Source organism: Triticum aestivum, chromosome 1A (genome assembly GCF_018294505.1).
Source record: "Triticum aestivum cultivar Chinese Spring chromosome 1A, IWGSC CS RefSeq v2.1, whole genome shotgun sequence".
Taxonomy (NCBI): domain Eukaryota; kingdom Viridiplantae; phylum Streptophyta; class Magnoliopsida; order Poales; family Poaceae; genus Triticum; species Triticum aestivum.
In genome coordinates this window covers 570,020,228-570,035,063 of record NC_057794.1, presented here as the reverse complement: position 1 = coordinate 570,035,063, position 14,836 = coordinate 570,020,228, and positions in this window count along the sequence as shown.

The following is a 14,836-nucleotide window of genomic DNA, read 5'->3' as shown; positions in this document are numbered from 1 at the left end:
TAAATTTTCTATGCTTGTAGATCATGAAAAGAATGCTTTAGGTGATGGTTATATTGTTGAATTCATTCATGATGCTACTGAAAATTATTATGAGGGAGGAACATATGCTTGTAGGAATTGCAATAATATCAAGTTTGCTCTCTATGTGCTTAAAGTTTTGAAGTTATGCTTGTTTTGCTTTCCTGTGCAAGTTGATTCTTGTTCCCACAAGTTGTTTGCTCACAAAATCCCTATGCATAGGAAGTGGGTTAGACTTAAATTTTCTAGTCATATTCTTCATGATGCTCTCTTTATGTTTCAATTCTTATCTTTTATGTGAGCATCGTTGAAATTATCATGCCTAGCTAGGGGCATTAAACGATAGCGCTTGTTGGGAGGCAACCCAATGTTATTTTAGTTCCTTGCTTTTTGTTCCTATTTAGTAATAAATAATTCATCTAGCCTCTGTTTAGATGAGGTTTTATGCTTTTAATTAGTGTTTGTGCCAAGTAGAACCTTTGGGAAGACTTGGGGAGAGTCTTGTTGATCATGCTGTAAAAAACAGAAACTTTAGCGCTCACGAGAATTGCTTCCATTTTTATTTGGAGAGTGATATTTAGTTAATTATTTTTGAAGATGATTAATATATAAATTCCTCAGGCCCAGAAATTTATTTGAGAATTTTATGAGTTCCAGAAGTATACGTTTGATCCAGATTACTACAGACTGTTCTGTTTTTGACAGATTCTGTTTTCGATGTGTTGTTTGCTTATTTTGATGAATCTATGGCTAGTAAAATAGTTTATAAACAATAGAGAAGTTAGAATAAAGTAGGTTTAACACCAATATAAATAAATAATGAGTTCATTACATTACCTTGAAGTGGTGATTTACTTTCTTATACTAACGGAGCTTACGAGTTTTCTGTTAAGTTTTGTGTTGTGAAATTTTCAAGTTTTGGGTAAGGATTCGATGGACTATGGAATAAGGAGTGGCAAGACCCTAAGCTTGGGGATGCCCAAGGCACCCCAAGGTAATATTCAAGGACAACCAAAAGCCTAAGCTTGGGGATGCCCCGGAAGGCATCCCCTCTTTCGTCTTCGTTCATCGGTAACTTTACTTGGAGCTATATTTTTATTCGCCACATGATATGTGTTTTGCTTGGAGCGTCAATTTATTTTGTTAGGATTTGGTTGATATTATTTAGGACAATGTTTTTCATCTTTTATTTCAATAAAAGTGGCATTGATAGCCTCTACTATGCCTATGTTACAAGTATACATGTTGCTGTTTGAAAACAGAAAGTTTACCGCTGTTGCAATAATTCCCTAGAAAAGTCAGAATGCGATAAAATGTTGAAACATTTTGCATATTAAGCTCTGATAAATGTACTACAGTTGTAATTTTCGTTCATAATTTTTGGAGCTAGGGAAGTATGGATGTTGCAGCATTCTTTACAGACTATCCTATTTAGGCAGATTGCTTTTATGTTTGCATTGTTTGCATATGTTTGCTTCTTTAATAATTCTATTTGAGAATAGGACTATTAAATATGCAGAGGCATTTAGTATGTAATGTTGAATAATAATTTTAGTGATTTGCTACAGTAGAGTATGATAAGGTTTTGGCAATGGTTTATACTAACTTATCTCACGAGTCCTTGTTGAGTTTTGTGTGGATGAAGCTTTTGAGATTTAGGAGACCGTGATATGAGAGGAATTAAGGAGACACAAAAGCTCAAGCTTGGGGATGCCCAAGGTATCCCAAGATAATATTTCAAGAAGTCTCAAGCATCTAAGCTTGGGGATGCCCCGGTTGGCATCCCACCTTTCTTCTTCAACAACTATCGGTTAGTATCGGTTGATCCTAAGTTTTTGCTTCTTCACATGATGTTTGCTATTTTTAGAATGTCATTTTATTTAGATTTGCTTGCTGTTTGAATAAAAGACCAAGATCTGAAATTATTAAATGTTAGAGAGTCTTCACATAGTTGCATAATTATTTGACTACTCATTGATCTTCACTTATATCTTTCGGAGTAGTTTGTCATTTGCTCTAGTGCTTCACTTATATCTTTTAGAGCATGGTGGTAGTTTTATTTTGAAGAAATAGATGAACTCTCATGCTTCACTTATATTATTTTGAGAGTCTTAAATAGCATGGTAATTTGCTTAAAATCCTAAGATGCTAGGTATTCAAGAATAATAAAAATTCTCTTATGAGTGTGTTGAATACTAAGAGAAGTTTGATGCTTGATGATTGTTTTGAGATATGGAGATGGTGATATTAGAGTCATGCTAGTTGAGTGGTATTGAATTTGAGAGATACTTGTGTTGAAGTTCGTGATTCCCGTAGCATGCACGTATGGTGAACCTTTACGTAACGAAGTCGGAGCATCAGGTGTTTATTGATTGTCCTCCTTATGAGTGGCGGTCGGGGACGAGCGATGGTCTTTTCCTACCAATCTATCCCCCTAGGAGCATGCGCGTAGTACTTTGTTTCGATAACTAATAGATTTTTGCAATAAGTATGTGAGTTCTTTATGACTAATGTTGAGTCCATGGATTATACGCACTCTCACCCTTCCACCATTTCTAGCCTCTCTAGTACCACGCAACTTTCGCCGGTACCATAAACCCACCATACCTACCTATTATGGCATTTCCATAGCCATTCCGCTATATATTGCCATGCAACTTTCCACCATTATGTTATTATAACACGCTTCATCATTGTCATATTGCTTTGCATGATCATGTAGTTGACATCGTATTTGTGGCAAAGCCACCGTTCATAATTCTTTCATACATGTCACTCATGAGTCATTGCACGTCCCGGTACACCACCGGAGGCATTCATATAGAGTCATATTTTGTTCTAAGAATCGAGTTGTAATTCATGAGTTGTAAGTAAATAAAAGTGTGATGATCATCATTATTAGAGCATTGTCCCAGTGAGGAAAGGATGATGGAGACTATGATTCCCCCACAAGTCGGGATAGACTCCGGACGAAAATAAATAAATAAAAGAGTCCAAAGAAGCCCAAATAAAAAAATATAAAAAAGGGGGCCATAAAAAAAGAGAAAGGGCCCAAATAAAAAAATAAAAAAATGAGAGAAAAAGAGAGAAGGGGCAATGCTACTATCCTTTTACCACACTTGTGCTTCAAAGTAGCACCATTATCTTCATGATAGAGAGTCTCCTATGTTGTCACTTTCATATACTACTGGGAATCTTTCATTATAGAACTTGACTTGTATATTCCAATGATGGGCTTCCTCAAAATGCCCTAGGTCTTCGTGAGCAAGCAAGTTGGATGCACACCCACTTAGTTTCTTTTTGAGCTTTCATACACTTATAGCTCTAGTGCATCCGTTGCATGGCAATCCCTACTCGCTCACATTGATATCTATTGATGGGCATCTCCATAGCCCGTTGATACGCCTAGTTGATGTGAGACCATCTTCTCCTTTTTGTCTTCTCCACAACAACCATTCTATTCCACCTATAGTGCTATATCCATGGCTCACGCTCATGTATTGAGTGAAGATTGAAAAAGTTTGAGAACATCAAAAGTATGAAACAATTGCTTGGCTTTTCATCGGGGTTGTGTATGATTTAAATATGTTGTGTGGTGAAGATGGAGCATAGCCAGACTATATGATTTTGTAGGGATAACTTTCTTTGGCCATGTTATTTTGAGAAGACATAATTGCTTTGTTAGTATGCTTGAAGTATTATTATTCTTATGTCAATATGAACTTTTGTCTTGAATCTTATGGATCTGAATATTCATGCCAAAATTAAGAAGAATTACACTGAAATTATTCCAACTAGCATTCCACATCAAAAATTATCTTTTTTATCATTTACCTACTCGAGGACGAGCAAGAATTAAGCTTGGGGATGCTTGATACGTCTCCAACATATCTATAGTTTTTGATTGCTCCATGATATATTGTCTACTGTTTTGGGCAATACTGGGCTTTATTATCCACTTTTATATTATTTTTGGGACTAACCTATTAACCGGAGGCCCAGCCCAGATTTGTTGTTTTATGCCTATTTCAGTGTTTTGAAGAAAAGGAATATCAAACGGAGTCGAAACGGAACGAAATCAACTGGACAAGTTATTTTTGGAAGGAAACACACCTGATAGACTTTGACTCCACATCAGGAGATATAGGAGGAGCTATCGAGGGTGGGGGGCGTGCCCACCCCCTATGGCGTGCCCCCCTGTCTCGTGGGACCCCCGTGGCTCCTCCGATGTCCTCCCTGCACCCATATATACCTACGTGACCTAAAACTTCCAGAACGCACAATAGATAGGGAGTTCCGCCGCCAGAAGCCTCCGTAGCAACCAAAAACCAATCTAGACCCGTTCCGCCACCCTGCCGGAGGGGGCAATCCTTCCCCGGTGGCCATCTTCATCATCCCGGTGCTCTCCATGACGAGGAGGGAGTAATTCTCCCTCGGGGCTGAGGATATGTACCAGTAGCTATGTGTTTGATTTCTCTCTCTCTCTCGTGTTCTTGAGATGATACGATCTTGATGTATCGCGAGCTTTGCTATTATAGTTGGATCTTATGTTTCTCCTCCCCCTCTTCTCTCTTGTAATGAATCGAGTTTCCCCTTTGAAGTAATCTTATCGGATTGAGCCTTTAAAGACTTGAGAACACTTGATGTATGTCTTGCCGTGGATATCTGTGGTGACAATGGGATACCGCGTGCCACTTGACGTATGTTCTAGTGACCAACTTGCGGGTTCATGAACCTATGCATAGGGGTTGGCACACATTTTCGTCGCGATTCTCCGGTAAGAACTTTGGGGCACTCTTTGAGGTCGTTTGTGTTGGTTGAATAGATGAATTGAGATTGTGTGATGCATATTGTATAATCATGCCCACAGATACTTGAGGTGACATTGGAGTATCTAGGTGACATTAGGGTTTTGGTTGATTTGTATCTTAAGGTGTTATTCTAGTACGAACTCTAGGGCTGTTTGTGACACTTATAGGAATAGCCCAACGGATTGATTGGAAAGAATAACTTTGAGGTGGTTTCGTATCCCTACCATAATCTCTTCGTTCGTTCTCCACTATTAGTGACTTTGGAGTGACTCTTTGTTGCATGTTGAGGGATATTTTTATGATCCAATTATGTTAGTATTGTTGAGAGGACTTACACTAGTGAAAGTATGAACCCTAGGCCTTATTTCCACACATTGCAATACCGTTTACGCTCACGTTTATCACTTGCTACCTTGCTGTTTTTATAATTTCAGATTACAAATTCTCATATCTATCATCCATATACCACTTGTATCACCATCTCTTCGCCAAACTAGTGCACCTATACAATTTACCATTGTATTGGGTGTGTTGGGGACACAAGAGACTCTTTGTTATTTGGTTGCAGGGTTGCTTGAGAGAGACCATCTTCATCCTACGCCTCCTACGGATTGATATACCTTAGGTCATCCACTTGAGGGAAATTTTCTACTGTCCTACAAACATCTGCACTTGGAGGCCCAACAACGTCTACAAGAAGAAGGTTGTGTAGTAGACATCATACCCCTAGCCCCCTCCGATGTCTATATAAACCGGAGGGTTTAGTCCGTAGGACAACATACAATCATACCATAGGCTAGCTTCTAGGGTTTAGCCTCTACGATCTCGTGGTAGATCAATTCTTGTAATACTCATATCATCGAGAACAATCAAGCTGGACGTAGGGTATTACCTCCATCAAGAGGGCCCGAACCTGGGTAAACATCGTGTCCCCTGCCTCCTGTTACCATCCGCCTTAGACGCACAGTTCGGGACCCCCTACCCGAGATCCACCGGTTTCGACACCGACACTGCCCAACTTTATATAGCTGGAAGGACAAGTGGATGGATGAATGTATTGCAGAGGAGGAATAAGTATGAGTCAGACATTTCATTACATACCTTGCTTGCGCAAAACTGAACTTCTCCTGAATATGTTCTCACACGGAATTAATATGGTTTCTATTGCTTTACCCAAGTACACCACACATTTGTGTATGTGAAGTATGATTTCCTATTATACTTTCCTTACAACGAAGGTGTGGTAACAAGTCACACTTCTTTCACAAAATTATGTAGTTTTAGGTGGAGTTCATTACATGAGGCATTTTCGCTCGTTGTTAGGGATAAAATTTATTATCACAGCAATGCGTATATATGCCTTCACAAGGCATTGATTTGTTACTTTGTGTTGCGGTAATAATATGTGTAAGTTTGAGTAGAGGGTTGGAGGAGTGATTGATATGATAGAGAGCTATAAATTATTAGTAACCACTAGTAGAAAACAGGGCTTTGGTCCAGGCCGGGTCAGCCCATTAGTCCCGGTTCAGTCCAGAACCGGGACCAATGTGGGCATTGGTCCCGGTTCGTGAGCCCAGGGGGCCGGCCGGGCCACGTGGACCATTGGTCCCGGTTCATCTGAACCTTTTGGTCCCGGTTGGTGGGATGAACCAGGACCAATGGGCCTCGCTCTTGGCCCACCACCATTGGTCCCGGTTGGTGGCTTGAACCGGGACCAAAGGCTCCCCTTTAGTCCCGGCTCATGTCACCAACCGGGACCAATGAGGTGCCTATATATACCCCTCGCTCGCGAGCAGAGCACCCCAGTACTTTGTTTTTCTCTGGCCGAGGGGGAGAGGGCTTGGTGGTGCTCTAGCTCACCTCCTATGCACACAAGGTGTTCGATGGAATGCCCGAGCCACACTACTTAAGCTTTCTCCTCTCCAAGCTCGACCTCCAAGCTCCATTTCCATAATATTTGTCTAGGTTTAGCGGTCCGTCACGCCCCGTCCCCTTCTTCACCGCTGTCGATCACCCGCGCTGAGCTCATCGCCGACACCATTGTGGTGAGCCTCTTGTTCTTATCTTCTTTCTGAAAGGAAAAATATTCTTACTTGTATGTTTACATAGGTACTTGTATTATTTTCTTACTTTTATTATTGCATCTTATATAGTGCGATGGTTTTGGTATCCGTCCCCGTCGGCCCTCGTCCTATCTATGATCCGGATGTGGTATATATATTATCTTTATAACTATTGGTTCATTTATTGTTTATAAAAATTATGTCGACCAACGTGACATAGATTTGATTTATGTAGGATGTATGTGAATCAGAAATGCCAACCGACCCTATTGTCGGGAGGTTAAATTTAGTTGAAGAAGAAAACAATTTGTTGAAGGAAAAAATAAAAAAAATTGAGGAGGACAAGATGATATTGGAGTTGCATGTTGTGGATGTCGTCGATGGTCACAAGATCAAGATGGATGCAATGCGCTTGAAGATTAGAAAGATTAGAAAATATGCCATTCATACCGAGGCTTGATATCATTATGCCGTTGGATCAATTGTTACCTTGGTTGCGATTATGATCGCATTTGTTTTCGCATTGAAATGTTTTACATAGTTTCAATGTATGGTTTAATTAATTAGATGCTCTGGAGAGCTATATGTTGTTAGATGAGAACTATGTATGCACTTTGGTTTTAATGTGATGATGAACTTCTATTAATTTGGACACTTAATTATATATAATGCACGCAGATGAACCGGCAATGGTTGTATGGTGACAGACACACCTGCGAGTACATTAAGGGCGTGCATGAGTTTCTCGATGCGGCTGAGGCAAAAAAGCAGAATGGTTTTATGTGTTGTCCATGCACTGAATGTGGGAATACGAGGTCTTACTCTAACCGGAAAATCCTTCACTCCCACCTTCTTTACAAGGGTTTCATGCCACACTATAATGTTTGGACGAGGCACGGAGAAATAGGGGTTATGATGGAAGACATCGAAGAAGAAGAGTACGATGACAACTATGTGCCCCCTGAATACGGTGATGCTGCAACGGGGGGAGCTGGTGAAGATCAAGAGGAACCAGACGATGTGCCCAATGATGCTGCAACGGGTGAAGCTGCTGAAGATCAAGAGGAACCAGACGATGTGCCTGATGATGATGATCTCCGCCGGGTCATTGTCGATGCAAGGACGCAATGCGAAAGTCAAAAGGAGAAGCTGAAGTTCGATCGCATGTTAGAGGATCACAAAAAAGGGTTATACCCCAATTGCGAAGATGGCAACACAAAGGTCGGCACCGTACTGGAATTGCTGCAGTGGAAGGCAGATAATGCTGTGGCTGACAAAGGATTTGAGAAGCTACTGAAAATATTGAAGAAGAAGCTTCCAAAGGATAACGAATTGCCCGACAGTACATACGCAGCAAAGAAGGTCGTATGCCCTCTAGGATTGGAGGTGGAGAAGATACATGCATGCCCTAATGACTGCATCCTCTACCGCGGTGCATACTAGGATCTGAACGCATGCCTGGTATGCGGTGCACTGCGGTATAAGATCAGACGAGATGACCCTGGTGATGTTGACGGCGAGCCCCCCAGGAAGAGGGTTCCTGCGAAGGTGATGTGGTATGCTCCTATAATACCACAGTTGAAACGTCTGTTCAGAAACAAAGAGCATGCCAAGTTGATGCGATGGCACAGTGAGAACCGAAAGAAAGATGGGAAGTTGAGAGCACCCGCTGACGGGTCGCAGTGGAGAAAAATCGAGAAAAAGTACTGGGATGAGTTTGCAAAGGACCCAAGTAATGTATGGTTTGCTTTAAGCGCGGATGGCATTAATCCTTTCGGGGAGCAGAGCAGCAATCACAGCACCTGGCCCGTGACTCTATGTATGTATAACCTTCCTCCTTGGATGTGCATGAAGCGGAAGTTCATTATGATGCCAGTTCTCATCCAAGGCCCTAAGCAACCCGGCAACGAAATTGATGAGTACCTAAGGCCATTAGTTTAAGAACTTTTACAGATGTGGAATGGAAACGGTGTACGTACGTGGGATGAGCGTAGACAGGAGGAATTTAACCTTAAGGCGTTGCTGTTCGTGACCATTAACGATTGGCCTGCTCTCAGTAACCTTTCAGGACAGACAAACAAAGGATACCATGCATGCACGCACTGTTTAGATGACACTAAAAGTATATACCTGGACAAATGTAGGAAGAATGTGTACCTGGGCCATCATCGATTTCATCCAACCAACCATCAATGTCGAAAGAAAGGCAAGCATTTCAAAGGTGAGGCAGATCACCGGAAGGAGCCCGCCATGCGTACCGGTGATCACGTACTTGCTATGGTCAATGATTTACACTACGTAATCTTCGAAAAGGGTCCCAGTGGACTAGCTGTTCCGAATGACGCTGAGGGACACGCACCCATGTGGAAGAAGAAATCTATATTTTGGGACCTACTCTACTGGAAAGACCTAGAGGTCCGCTCCTCAATCGACGTGATGCACGTGACAAAGAACCTTTGCGTGAACCTGCTAGGCTTCTTGTGCGTGTATGGGAAGACAAAATATACACCTGAGGCATGGGAGGACCTGCAACGTTTGCCCGAAAAAGACGGCAAGCCTCCGAAGAAGTATAAAGGTCCTGCCAGCTACCCTCTTATGAAAGAAGAGAAAGAAATCTTCTTTGAATGCCTGCTCAGTATGAAGGTCACGACTGGCTTCTCGTCGAATATAAAGGGAATAATAAATATGCCAGAGAAAAAGTTTCAGAACCTAAAGTCTCATGACTGCCACGTGATTTTGACGTAACTGCTTCCGGTTGCATTGAGGGGGCTTCTACCGGAAAACGTCCGATTAGCCATTGTGAAGCTATGTGCATTCCTCAGTGCAATCTCTTAGAAGGTGATCGATCCAGAAATCGTACCAAGGCTAAGGAGTGATGTGGTGCAATGTCTTGTCAGTTTCAAGCTGGTGTTCCCACCATCCTTCTTCAATATCATGACGCATGTCCTAGTTCATCTAGTCGACGAGATTGTCATCCTGGGGCCCGTATTTCTACACAATATGTTCCCCTTTGAGAGGTTCATGGGAGTCCTAAAGAAATATGTCCGTAACCGCGCTAGGCCAGAAGGAAGCATCTCCATGGGCCATCAAACAGAGGATGTTATCGGGTTTTGTGTTGACTTCATTCCCGGCCTTAAGAAGATAGGTCTCCCTAAATCGCGGTATGAGGGGAGACTGACTGGAAAAGGCACTCTTGGAAGAGACTCAATAATATGCAGGGACGGATATTCTTGGTCTCAAGCACACTACACAGTTCTACAGAGCTCTAACTTGGTGACCCCGTATGTCGATGAACACAAGAACAGTCTGCGCTCCAAACACCCGAAGCAGTGCGATGACTGGATTACATGTGAACACATCAGGACTTTCAGCAGTTGGTTGGAAACACGTCTTAGAGGTGACAACACTGTTTGTGATGAGTTGTACTTGTTGTCCAGGGGACCATCTTTGACTGTATTGACTTAATTACAAAGGATACGAGATAAATGGGAATACATTTTACACGATCGCCCAAGATCAAAAGAGCACCAACCAAAACAGCGGTGTCCGCTTTGATGAAGCAACCGAGAGCGGAAAGGACACATATTATGGTTACATAGTGGACATATGGGAACTTGACTACGGACCTGATTTTAAGGTCCCTTTGTTTAAGTGCAAATGGGTCAATCCATCCCTTTCTTCTCCGCCCGACGCCCGCTGCTCTTCCTCGTCGCCGTTGCCGCCGAGCCGTCAGGCTGCTCCACCTCGTCGTCGCCGCCGCCTTCGACGCCGTCAGGCTGGTCCAACTCACCGTCGTCGCTGCCTCCGACGCCGTCAGGCTGCTCAACTTTGCCGTCACCGCCGCCCTCGAACGCCACCTCACCGTCATCCCCGCGCCCCGATGCCGCCCGCCGTGCTCCGCCACCCCTCTGTGAGCACCTGCCTCGCGCCCCTGCCTTGCCTCGCTCCCGCGCCCCTGACCTGCCCTGCCCCGCCGGTGCCACCGCTGCCGCCATGCCCCTCTGCCCCACCGGCGCCACCACTTTTTTTATTAGTTTATTTTTTTCATATATATATATATAATGTATGTGTATGTATGTGGCTATATGTTTTTGTTTATATGTTGCAATATGTTTTTTTATTTTTATTAGTTTATTTTTTTGTTCATATGTGATGTATATGTGTATGTGGCTATAATGTATATGTGTATGTCATGTATGTGGCTAGAATTTGCTAAATATATATGTTAAAAATGTTTTTTGTTCATAGTAACTTTTGTTCATATATAGAAAGTTACAATTTTAGAAAAGTTTTATATATGCAAAAGTTACAATTTTAGAAAAAGAAGGATAAGAAAGAAGAAAATAAGAAGAGGAAAGAAAGAGGGGGTCTAGGGTCGCTGAGGGGTCGAGGGTCGTCGAACATGAGAGGAAGAAGAGGGTAAAAAAAGAAGAGGAAGAAGAAAAAAAAAGAGGAGAAAAAAGAATAGAGGAGTTCTTCTCCTCTATTCTTTCTTCTCCTCTTTTTTTAATTCTTCTTCCTCTTCTCCTCTATTCTTTCTTCTCCTCTTTTTTTCTTCTTCTTCCTCTTTCTTTTATCGGGAACAAGGGTCGTCGAGGGTCGCCGAGCAGTAGAGGAGAAACCCTAAATAGAAAGTATCGTCGGTGTGAGATACATGTACCGTCGGTGTCGGACACTACATCCACGTCCCACAAGTGGCGCGGGCTTCGACGCCCATGTCACTTGTGGGACGTGGATGTAGTGTCCGACACCGACGGCCACATGTATCTCACACCCACGATGCTTGCTATTTAGGGTTTCCTCTACCGTTCGGCGACCCTGACCCTCGACGACCCTCGTTTCCGATAAAATAAAGAGGAAGAAGAAGAAAAAAAGAGCAGAATCTTCTTCTGCTCTTTTTTTCTTCTTCTTCTCTTCTTCTCTTTTTTTTCTTCTTTTTTTTCTTCTTCTTCCTCTTTATTTTATCGGGAACGAGGGTCGTCGAGGGTTGCCGAGCGGTAGAGGAGAAACCCTAAATAGAAAGTATCGTCGGTGTGAGATACATGTACCGTCGGTGTCGGACACTACATCCACGTCCCACAAGTGGCGCGGGCTTTGACGCCCACGTCACTTGTGGGACGTGGATGTAGTGTCCGACACCGACAGCCACATGTATCTCACACCCACGATACTTGCTATTTAGGGTTTCCTCTACCGCTCGGCGACCCTGACCCTTGAGGACCCTCGTTTCCGATAAAATAAAGAGGAAGAATAAGAAAAAAAAGAGCAGAATCTTCTTCTGCTCTTTTTTTCTTCTTCTTCTCTTCTTCTCTTTTTTTTCTTATTCTTCCTCTTTATTTTATCAGAAACGAGGGTCGTCGAGGGTCAGGGTCACCGAGCGGTAGAGGAAACCCTAAATAGAAAGTATCGTGGGTGTGAGATACGTGTGGCCGTCGGTGTCGGACACTACATCCACGTCCCACAAGTGGCGCGGGCTTCGATGCCCACGTCACTTGTGGGACGTGGATGTAGTGTCCGACACCGACGGCCACATGTATCTCACACCCACGATACTTTCTATTTAGGGTTTCCTCTACCGCTCGGTGACCCTGACCCTCGACGACCCTCGTTCCCGATAAAAAAAGAGGAAGAAGAAGAAAAAAAGAGGAGAAGAAAGAATAGAGGAGTTCTACTCCTCTATTCTTTCTTCTCCTCTTTTTTTCTTCTTCTTCCTCTTTTTTTTATCATTGAAGCGTTGTCGTGGCCACCCCAAACCCTAGAGAAGCAGCGTCGAGGCCACCCCGAACCCTAGAGAAGCAGCGTCGAGGCCACCCCAAACCCTAGAGAAGCAGCATCGAGGCCACTAATTAATATTAGTTCTACATTTGCCACTAATATATCCATCTGTCATGTTTGAATAATAATTGCCATGTTGTCAATATTTGTAGAAACTATGGACACCGCCCGAGACGAAGTACAAGAAGAGTTGTTGGGGGACATAATCGCACGAGGAAGTGATGCCGTCTGCTTGTTGTTTCTCAACGACACCGATGGTCTAGAAGCAGCTGGCTATGATTATGATGGCTCCGGTGACCTAATGCCGGTGCAAGAAGGAGACCGTGAGGACGGCTCCGATGACCCAATGCCGGTGCAAGAAGGAGACCGTGATGACGTCTCCGATGACCGAACCGAGTCCGGCCAGGCATATATATTAGTTAAGCTTCTGCTGACTAGCTAATTAATGCATTCATCGTTTTGGTATGTACACATATTAAATAAGTCTTTATTCTTTTTTCTAGCCCCCTGGATCGAGCACAACTTCGGTAAAGAGATGAGGCCCCAAGAAGAAGTTGAGCTCGGATGAAAAGTTTGAGATCATAGCAATCGCGCCCGACGGCCAACCGATTGAACCCCTCCGGACAAAGAGCGCATTTTTTGCTCAGTGCGGGGTTTTGGTTAGGGACAAGATCCCGATCAGCATCCAGCAATGGTTTAAGCCGGCTACAGAAGACCCTGAGGTGTCTTATGTCAATGATATGCAGAAAAATGATCTTTTGGACTGAGCTGAAGTCAAATTTCACCCTACCGCTAGAGGATAATCCAGAGAAGCCAGTTAAAGAGCAATTAATCAAGTCTTTTGCTCCTAAGAGGATGGCAGAACTATTCAGGAGGTGGAAGAAAGAGCTGAATAAGTTTGTTGAAAATAATGAGACACCAGAATTCAAGGGCAGATATGAGAAGATCAGAGATCACTGGCCCGCATTTGTGGCCCACAAGACATCGGAAAAGAGTAAGAAAATGTCGGCGACAAACAAGCAAAATGCTGCGAAGAAGAAGCATCACCATCGCACGGGGTCAGGTGGCTACCTCGTAGCCCGGCCTAAGTGGGCCAAGACTGAGAATGATCTGGTTGATAAGGGGATCGAACCAGAGACAATTAACTGGCCAGACCATTGCCGGACTTGGGTCTTCGGGGCTGGCGGAACCTTGGACCCTGTAACAGGGAAGTGCATTTGGACGAACGATCAAATGGACATACCAGTCAGGAAGCTTCAGCAGTATATCGAAGAAGCAATGCAAGGGACCTTCTTTTTAGACAGAGAGAACGACGAGCTCATAATGGCCCTCGGGAATCCTGAGCACCCTGGATGGACACGTGGCACGCCAGGCTCCATTCCGTGGAAGGTTGGGTTTCCAGACGCAGGCGGTTACAAATCCCATGAGAGGAGGAAAAAAGTGCAGCAGACCCAAATGCAGGCGCTGCAAGCAAGGGTACAAGCGATAGAGGAACAAGAAGCAAATCGTAGCAAACATACTACCGAAGCTTCCCCCGAAGCTACCCCGCCATCTCAGCGGAGAAGCAGCATGGCTTCCACCGAGCTGCTTCAGCCGGAGCATGCCTTGACGGCTCCTGTCAGCTATCCCGTGGATGCTATCACGGAGTCTCAAAATTGCCACCTTACGACGCAATGGATGAATTTGAAGGTCAAGGTAGCTGTTGGCTCTGTTTATCCTACTGAACCCGGAGCAACTTTTCACTGCCGGCCGATTCCAGAAGGATATGCTAGGGTGATGGTGGATGAAATAACGGAGGGATTTGAGGACCTCCAGCTTGACCACCCTACCGGTGAAGGGGAGACTAGGTTGGGGTCTACTCTAAAGAGTCCATGCCTATGGCGGAAGGAGCTTATCAACCTTCCGAACTGGACGCCTCTGCCTCCTCCTCCTCCTCTGGCAAGTCAGGGCACTCCGCCTCCTCCACCGCCTCCTTCTCCGGCGAGTCAGGGCACTCCGCCTCCTCCACCCCCTCCTCCTCCGGCGAGTGACGATCAGGGCACTCGACCGGCTCCTTCTCCAATGCATGGCGGCACTCCGCCTCCTTCTCCACCTGCACCGACGCGCCCGAGCAGCCAGCCTCCTCCTTCTCCACCTCGTTAGCAAGGGCAGAAGAGACCTGCCGCCGCT